Below are 9,608 nucleotides of genomic sequence, written 5' to 3'. Positions count from 1 at the left end.
CGATGTCAGCCACCTTGCTGACCTTGAGCAGCAGTGGTCGGCTTCTTCACAAAGAATCTGGGAGTAGGAGATTCAGAACGAATCTCTTCTCCCCATCCCCACTCCTGTGAGATTCATCTATCTATCTATCTATCTATCTATCTATCTATCTATCTATCTATGTATTTATTTTGACCTTCAGCTACATTCTTTCACCTTTGTAAGAAACCTTATCAAACACGATGATTAGCAACGTTAACAACAAGACAGATCCACGCTCCATGAACTCCTGTGTATTCACTGGGAATGTCAACACTGTAGGTCAAGATGTCAATGTGGAAGCAATCTTCTCCAAGGATGGCAAAACTGTGGGTTGCTCTCTCCATAAGGGCTTTGCCTTCATCCACTATGTTAATGAGAGAACGCCTGGGCTGCTGTAGCAGGAGAGGACGGCTGAAGGATTTCTGGCCAGATTTTAGATATTAATCTGGCTGCAGAGCCAAAAGTGGACAGAGGAAAAGCAGGTGTGATAGGATCTGCAGCGGACATGTACGGACCAGTAGCAGAACTGGACTATGACTTGCACTATGACTTTCAATGTGATGATTATGACAGAATGGACAGTTACCTCGCATGTGTTCCTCCTCCTCCTCCCATTGCTAGGGCGGATAGTGCCCTGTAAACGCCAGCCTGCATCAGGAAACACCACCCCCCGAAGGGGCAAAAGTGGCTTCAATTCTAAGAGAGGACAGCGGGGATCTTCTTCCAAGTCTGGAAAGTTGAAAGGAGATGATGACCCAAATAAAACAAAAAGTGGATTCTCTTCTGGAAAGCCTGGAAAAAGTTGAAAAGGAGCAGAGCAAACAAGCAGTAGAGACAAAGAAGATAAATCGGAAGAGGAGCAGAGCAGCAGCTCCCTGAAGAAAGAGGAAACTAATATGAAGATGGAGTCTGAGGGGGTGCAGATGGGGGTGCAGATGACTCTGCTGAGGAGGGGGACGTACTGGATGATAATGAAAATGAAGATGGGGGATGACCAGCTGCAGTTGATCAAGGATGATGGGAAAAGAGGCAGAGGAAGGAGAGGATGACAGAGACAGCGGCAATGGTGAGGATGACTCTTCAGCACATAGTGGGGCTTAGAAATCTTATCCCATTATTTCTTTACCTAGGCGCTTGTCTATGATCAAAGTTTCACCAGATCCTCTCCCTCGTATCTTCAGTGCCTGCTCACTGTCCTCCCTATCTTTGTCCTTCCAGTCTTCATATCATATTGCCCTGCTTCTAGTCCCATTTTCACGTCCTTTGACACTCTAATAGTTTTGTTAAGTCTTTCCCTGTAATTTTTGCTTTTAATTTTGATACTTCTTTATGACTTCACAATAAAAAGATGTATAGTTTTTATCAACAGTCTCCAAAATAACCTCTTGTTATGCAGGGAGTACAGTTCTCTCCATTTGTACATGATTTCAGTAGTTGCTCCCCTAACTATAAAGGCAATCTCATTTAGTTGTAGCACCTGAGAGCAGCTTTGAGTGTTAGAAGTATGTGTGTTATCCCCAACATAATAATCCTGTTGGGGCTGTTCAACACAAATGTAACAATGTATTTTTGTGAAAGAGAGTTGGCATGTTAAATGCATCCTCTAGAAGGAAGAAAAAAGCTTCTCACAAAACTGTAATCTTAGATGAAGTGATGCACACAATATGCTTAACATATTGTCAGGCACAGTATAGGCACTCATTATGTATTAGTTGTTAGTAATAACAATGAGATTCCCTTGATAATGAATAAAGAGCTTGGCACAGTGGCACACACCTATAATTCCAGCAGTTTGGGAGACTAAAGCATGAGGATCACAAGTTTAAAGCCAATTTCAGCAATTTAGCAAGGCACTAAGCAAATTAGTGAGGCCCTGTCTCAAAAAAAAAAAAAAAAAAAAGGGACTGGGGATGTGATTTAGTGTTTAAGCACCCCAGGTATTATAATAATAATAATAATAATAATAATAATAATAATAATAATAATAATAATAATAATATTTTGTTATAAAAATGAATCATTTATCATGTACAGTCTAAAAATAAAAGGATGGTTTAAAATGGGGGCTGGGGATGTGGCTCAAGCAGTAGTGCGCTTGCCTGGCATGCGTGCGGCCCAGGTTCGATCCTCAGCACCACATATAAACAAAGATGTTGTGTCTGCCGAAAACTAAAAAAAAAAAAAATATTAAAAAATTCTCTCTCTCTCTCTCTTAAAAAAATGGGAAATAATCCTTTATCTATACTCAATAAATTAAAACAAAAATGTAAATAATTTTTTTCTTTTTTGTAATTTGGGCTTTTACCTGTACATCCATAGGGATACTCCAGAAAGTTAAGCCAATAGACCCAGATTGCTCCTGAGGCCCTAGGGGGAAGGTGTGATACCTGGACAGTTGTTGGATTTAGAGCCTACAGGTACTTCATGACCTGAGTCTCATTCTCCAGGACTCCTCCATGACCAGAAAATTGCTCTCCACACTACGGGTGATTGTTTCATTGACTGCACTGAGATTTCTTCCTGTGCAATGATTGCTAACTTGAGAGCTAAATTAATTGAAATGTGCCACTTCTCATGAAGATGATCAAGCCATGATATCAAATGCTTAGAAAGATGAGGCTTATGTGAATTTATGCAGGATGATTGCTTTAGAAGTCTCTGGAAATTTCCTTGACGAGTTCTAGAGCCTCATTAGCTATGTCAGTCTCAAAAGATTGAAGCCAAGGATGTAGGAAAGTATGTCTGCACTGTCTTCTTCCATAGTGTTGCCAGAATCAAATGCCCATGCTGCTTGCCACTCAAAGTTGGTGGCAGGAAACAATTTTATGGGGTTCAGGAGCAGAAAGGGCTTTTATAGGAGAAAAAGAGGGTGCAGAGAGACAATGGGCAGGAAATGCTCATGCTGGGAAAGGGCCTTGCTCTCCACAGTGCATACCTGCCTGTCTCTGCTCCCTCTCAGAACATCTAAAAATACCTCATCTCCTAAGGCCAGTACCAGCATTTTCTTTTCTAACAAGCACATTACTTCTCTACAATTCAATTCAATGAGCTAAAGAATAGAGTGGGTATTATGGAGATCTCTCTTTAGAATCAGAATACCCTGTGAAAGGGATGGGTCCTTAAGAGATTAGGGAAAAGATTAAGAAGAGGAGGAGAAAGAGAGTTTGAGAGTGAGGGAGCTGCTCTGTTACAAAGAATTGAGGATGCTATAATCTCCCTTTATTTATTTATTTATTTATTTTTGCTGATTACCATAAAAAGGTGGATTTTTTTTCCTGCCTTTTTTGTTTTGTTTTTGTGGCACTAGGTATCCAACACAGGGCCGTGAACATGCTAGGCAAGTTCTCTACCACTGAGCTATATCCCCAGCCTGTAGATTGCTTTGTTTTTTAAATGGTGATTGGATGACTAGATGATTTAAAACACACACACACACATGGATGCACACAATAATAAAGAGCAGATGGCTCTTTGCTGGTTTTAATATTTGGCACATATCCTTGAGTCAAAACAAGACTGGCAGAAACATTTTGGATTTCTGTGAGTATCCTCTGTAACAGAAATGATTGAACTAGTAGAACTAAATAGAAACTTTAAATATATAATATTGGAAGAGCCTTAGAAATGTCCATGTGGTAGTAAGTAACAATGGTGCTGGGTTGTTCAGTACAAAGTGAGTGATATGCTGATGTTGCTGGACCAGGGGATGGAATGAAGGTCAGTGGTGTTTTAGTTTCTTCCTTGCTGTCATTACCAACAGAAGTCGGGGATTGGGTTTGTGTTCCATGGAGTTGAAGAATGAACATGGCAAATGCTGCAGAGGTAAGCAAGGGGGGCAGGAATTTCATTTAAAGCAAAAGAATGAGAAGTTATACTCCGTTTATGTATGATGTGTCAAAATGCATTCTACTGTCAGGTATAACTAATTAAAACAAGTTTAAAAGGGTGGAGGGGGAAGCAAAATGAGAGAAAGACTCAGGATCCCAGTGCAGCGTGCCTGGGAGGGGCAAGAGTGCATTTAAGACTTAGAGCACTACTCCCTTTAAAAGCAGATAAGAAGTTGATAAGCTCCTCTGGATTCCTTTTTGATATTGCAGTTGTTCCATAGTAGACACAGGCTGGAATACAGATTATTTAGTCACTTTCTTAGACAAGGAAATTTATACCCTTTCTGAGAAATAGAAACTGTTTTATAGCATGACGAGGGATGTTAAAATGACTGTTCTGGGGCTGGCCCTCTGGTCAACCTTTACTGTCCCTTCCCTACTCTCCACTGCCTATCCTTTTCTCTCTCACGATGACCAAAGGACCTGAACAACACAGAGGAGGGAATGTTTTATTTGGGATTCAGAGGTCCCAGTCCATACATGGGCAACTCCATTGCTCTGGGCTCAAGATGAGGCAAAACATCATGATGGAAGGACATGACAGAGGAAGGCATCTCAGGACATGGCAACAGGAAGCAAAGACAGAGTTTCCCTCAGCGGGACAAAATATAAATCCTCCAGTGACCTTCCTTCTCCAGTCACATACTACCTTCCTACAATTACCACTCACTTAACCCTATCAGTGGATTAATCTACTGATTAGTTTAAAGCTCTCATAACCCAATCATTCCACCTCTAAAAATTCTTGCATTATATAATACATGAGTTTTAGGGAGACATTTTATATCTAAACCATAACAAGTGATTTAATGTGTCAGTGAGTGACTCAGAGGCTATTAGGGAGACATCTCATATCTGAACAAAAACAAGTGGTTTAATGGGTCAGTGAGTGACTCAGAGGCTATTCTAAATTGTCCTGTCTCCCTCTTTGCTCATTCTCTATGCTGTACATCACACCCTACATGCCAAATCTCTGCTTTAGAATTACATTGCCACAGAGATCATCCCCGACCCCTTGAGCAAGCAAGGACCCTTTCATCAGGGAAGACCATCTATCAAACATGGCCTGGATAAAGTAGCATAATTTATTAGGAAACTTCACTGCTATACCTTCTCAGCATCCCATCTAAGCTTCTTTGTGAGTTGATGATTTCTTCAGCCTCAGCTCCTTGCTATGAGGTAAGTAGGAATGAAAATCATGACTGCACATCAATCTTCCAGAGTTAAGCTAATCTCATCAGTGTAGCCAAGGAAGAGGAAGCTTCCATTTTAATAATTAACAAATATTTACTACTCAACTACTAGGAGACCAAAATGTGCTAGATAGTATGTATTTAGAAGTAACAATACAGACATGATCTCTGACTTTATATGGAATTTATTTTCTACTAAGAAAGAATACATAAAATTCTGCAATTGTTGGGAATGTTTTGAAGAAATAATATACAGTGTAAGAGCATTTATTAAGTGAATCTAATTTAGAATAAGGGTAACTAAGAAAGACCGGGGGTGCCACAAGGAATAAATAACATGCCCAGATACTTCTGAGCAAGGCAAACTTTATTTCTGCAGAAGGGCATGTTACCAAAGTCTGGCAAGCAAACACACTTGGGGGAGCAGTCCACTTGTTTGTTTGTTTATTTGTTTTTTGTGGTGCTGGGGATTGAACCCAGGGTCTTATGCATGCTAGGCAAGCACTCTACCAACTAAGCTATATTCCCAGCCCTAGTCCACCTGTTTTCTTTCTTTCTTTCTTTCTTTCTTTCTTTCTTTCTTTCTTTCTTTCTTTCTTTCTTTCTTTCTTTTCTTTTCTTTTCTTTTCTTTTCTTTTTTTTTTCTTGCAGGGAAAGGGTACTGGGGATTGGACCCAGAGGCACTTGACTATTGAGCCACATCCCAAGCCCTATTTTGTATTTTATTTAGAGACAGAGTATCACTTAGCTACTTAGCATCTTGCCATTGTGTAGCTGGCTTTGAATTCACAATCCTCTTGCCTCAGCCTACTGAGCTGCTGGCATTACAGGTGTGTACCACTGTTACCGCTGCTGACAGGTGACAGTCCTTGCTTCCCCAGTGTTGAAGAATAACACCAGAGAAGCACGCTGAGGCAAAGTCAGAGTGGAAAATAGAAGCTTTATTAAAGGACAGCAGAAAAGACTTCTCCCGGAGGAAGAAGGGGACCCAAGAGATGGAATCCGTGGAAGTGTGGTTGTTTCCCCTTTTTATAGTTCTTTCAGTGGGAAGGCCCGAGGGCTGGGACAAGGGTGGGCCAAAGAAGTAATCTGGGCAAGAAGGACTTCTGAGTCAGCATCTTCAAGTTTGCTGGGGGCTGTTCATTAACACTTCTTTGGGATGGGCTCTGGCCTTGGGCTTTTCCCGGACTTCATTAACATTCCAAGAGTTGTTCAATTTTTCCCGGAATTCATTCTCAACATGGCCTCCATTTTACATCTCACTCCATATTAGACCCGATTTACCTAACTACACTGACTACCTAACTTTAAATCTGGCTTCACCACCACACCCTACTCAGTCCACCTGTTTTTAATCCCTAACAGCAGCAACTGCACCTTGCTCTGTTAAAAGGAAGTTGGGGTCACGATCTATGCAATTGGCTAATTTTAAAATTGGGGCCAGCAAAGGGAAGGACTACAGTTAAAATGGCTACAATTGGATCTCAAAATGGCTATGACTGGATCTTATATCCCCAATTAAGCTAAATACTTATTCTGAAAATGAACCACTAGACTTTCTATTTCTCACGGTATCACAGCTTGGGAATTAAAGAGTGAGTGGAATTTAGTCATGTAACAGTGGTCTACCTTATGCTTTGGATATAACCCTTGCTGCTCTGGCCACTGCAACTGATTTTTAAAATGGACATGTTTCCTTTTCTTCTTTTCTCCCTGAGCCTCTCTACTCTCTCCTCCTCCCTAATCTCGGAGGAAACAGGATTACCTTTCTTACCCATCCTAAACAGAGTTATCTGCCCTTGAATACATACCCACCATAGGAAAGAAGTAATCCAGACTTTAGAGATGGTACCAGAAGATGTCAGAAATGACTATCTCCCAAATTAACAAGCGAATGACAATTCCAACAGAGAACACATGGACTGTCTTTGAGTCACCTCTTTAAAAGCCCCTTCCCTGTTCCTGCTGATGGGCAGAATCACAGCCTCTAGGACAGGAGTCCCCTGTGTTTCTCCTTTGTTAGCAAAGCAATAAACCTTCTTTCTCCTTTTTTCTCAAAACCGAGTCCTGGTTATTGAATTGGCACTGGGGACAAGGACCAAGCTTTCAGCTAAATACAGTTAAGCATCTCTGGGTTCAATCCCCAGAACTGAGGAAAGGAAAAAAAAAAAGATTTATAATAAAAAAATCAAAAAAGAAGACATTATCAATGGAACAATTGGAAGCTTTCAGTATCTTCTGAATAATTAATTTGCAGAGGCCTCCTTAAAGATTGAATGGCTGTGGATGACATTACCAAAACAAAAAGAACCATGGGAAAAAGAACATTGTTACTGCAAAGCTGTATAGCCTTTCTTTTCAAATGTAAACCTATCAAATTCTGGGGTATCTTTCACTCATTCTAAAGAAAGAATAGACAGCCTCAGACTGGGTAGGACTTTACCCACCACCTCATCTTTCTTTGTCAGTTTGACAATAGGAATAATTTCCCTTTGAGTTAGGCCATGGCTTCTCAAAGACCTCCTCTAAAAATTTAAGTATACATAATTTGGGTAAAATCCAAAATCAGTTAATTAGTATTTCAAAAATCAAAGGTAATTGGCCTCTTGAAGTTTCTCACAGACCTGTAGAACTATCTAAGTACAAAGCAGATGGTCCTGGTCTTTTCTTACCATCTGTTTGTTCTAGGCTGTGTTCTCTCTCCCTCCCTCCCTCACCGCCTCTCCATCCCCTTTCTCCTCCTCAGTTTTAGAAATAGGTTATTTGTATTTTTTCTTTGTGGTTACTCTGTGATCATCTTTTCCATTTTCTCTGCCTATCCAGTTGTTCTTACTCCTGTACCTCTCATAACAAATATTTATTCAACTTCTACTTTGTTGTAGTTTCTGTGCCGAATTTTTGCATGTGTACATTTATGTACAAAATGCTTGCATCTCCCCCTTTACTTCAATTGGTACTTTTCCCCACTTTTTCTTTTTACTTCTTCAATCTCAATAACTGGATATAATGTGGAGTTTATTTTATTTTATTTTTTCCCACATTTTTAATTGTTGCATTATAGTAAGTAGTACATATTGATCGGTGTAGTTTATTTTTTAAAATACCGTTTGTCCTAGGTGTGGTGGTGAATGCTTATAATCCCAGAGACTCAGGAGGCTGAGGCAGAAGGATTGCAAGTTCCAGGTCATTCTCAGCAATTTAGTGAAACCCAGTTTCAAAATTTAAAAAAAAAAAAAATTTTAAGGGCTAGGAGTGTAGATCAGTGGTAAAGTTCCCCTGGTATTGTTAGGGTTCATTCAGATGAGGATGGAGGGAAAAAGAGGTTAAGAATAATTCTATGAAATGGGCCCACTATTCTGACCCCCATATGCTTTCTTGACCCCCACATGCTTTCTTTGCCTATCCTAAGTGGACAGGAACTGTCACATTCCTCAGCAAACTACCCAAGGAAATGCAGGCAGGAAATAACCATAAAAGGAACCCAAGTTACTTTGAAGGGCTATTTATGACCCTGTTCACAGACTAGATTCCAGAAGATAAGGATAATTCCTCTAACCATAGAGCCTGAATCTAATTAGAACCAGTCAGCCTGGGTCAAGGTGACAGAGTTGTCATAGCAATAGGGACTTGAAAGTCTGATGTCACTCTGCTGTCAGTCAAAAGTCAAAAGATTGGACCTGGACAGAACTCTGGAAACTTCCCTGGGATCTCCAGTAAAACTGGAGTTCAGGAGAGGCACTTTGTCTCTCTCTGAGAGGACCTCCTCTCTCTCGCTTGAGAGTGTCCATTTTCCCTTTTCCTATCTCTTCACTAAACTCATTCCTATTGTTTTTAGGTAAATATCTGAAATCTTTCTAACTTGATCACAAGAATTGGAGATTTCAAGGGGGTGGTCTTCATGCTGCCTCCATTTCTTGGAAGGCCCCAGCTCTATAACAGAATCTGAGAAACCAGCCTCTACCTCAGAGCAAAGCCTGTCCAAGGAAGGGGGCATGACTCTTGTCCTTGGAAAGATCCACAGAGCACTCTTAGGCACATACCCACCCTACTGAGTTGTTTATCTACAAATAACAGGAGAGATCAGCGGAGCCAGGTGTCAGGCTAGGTGAGGACCCATAGCAACCCCCTAGCAACCACCAATCAGCATGAGACAGGGAAAATACCTGGGATGCCAGATGACCCTCACAATAGTTTATGGTGGTTGATAACATGTTGGGAAACCCTGTAGTTCAGCACGTACTCCCCTCCTAGCCTAAACCAATCAATTCAAAGGAATCCTCCTCTTGTACTAACCAATCACCCTTACCCAACTTGATCCTGCCAGTGAATAGGCTAATCATGTTTTAGAGTTGTTTTATGATTTTTCCGTGGTGTGTGTGATGAGTTGCTAAGAGATGCTATGATGTATGTGAAGTCCTTGCCTTCCCCAAAGAGTGAATAAAACTGCTGCAAACCCTGGGTTCTGGGCCTCTCAGCGTCACCAGTTGCTGTGTGCATGTGGAGGACA

At 40.8% G+C, this 9,608-nt stretch overlaps 1 pseudogene across 1 annotated transcript; it reads left to right on the top strand.

The window, feature by feature from the left end:
* Nucleotides 1–221: 221 nt before the first annotated feature.
* On the top strand, nucleotides 222–1,122 carry LOC308643451 (heterogeneous nuclear ribonucleoproteins C1/C2-like; annotated as a pseudogene). Its single transcript has one exon. The product of its transcript is annotated as a heterogeneous nuclear ribonucleoproteins C1/C2-like (transcript).
* The last annotated feature ends 8,486 nt before the right edge of the window (nucleotides 1,123–9,608 follow it).

The sequence above is a fragment of the Spermophilus citellus genome, assembly GCF_964194105.1.
Source record: "Spermophilus citellus genome assembly, chromosome: 3".
NCBI lineage: Eukaryota > Metazoa > Chordata > Mammalia > Rodentia > Sciuridae > Spermophilus > Spermophilus citellus.
This window is presented reverse-complemented; position numbering and strand designations above follow the sequence as displayed.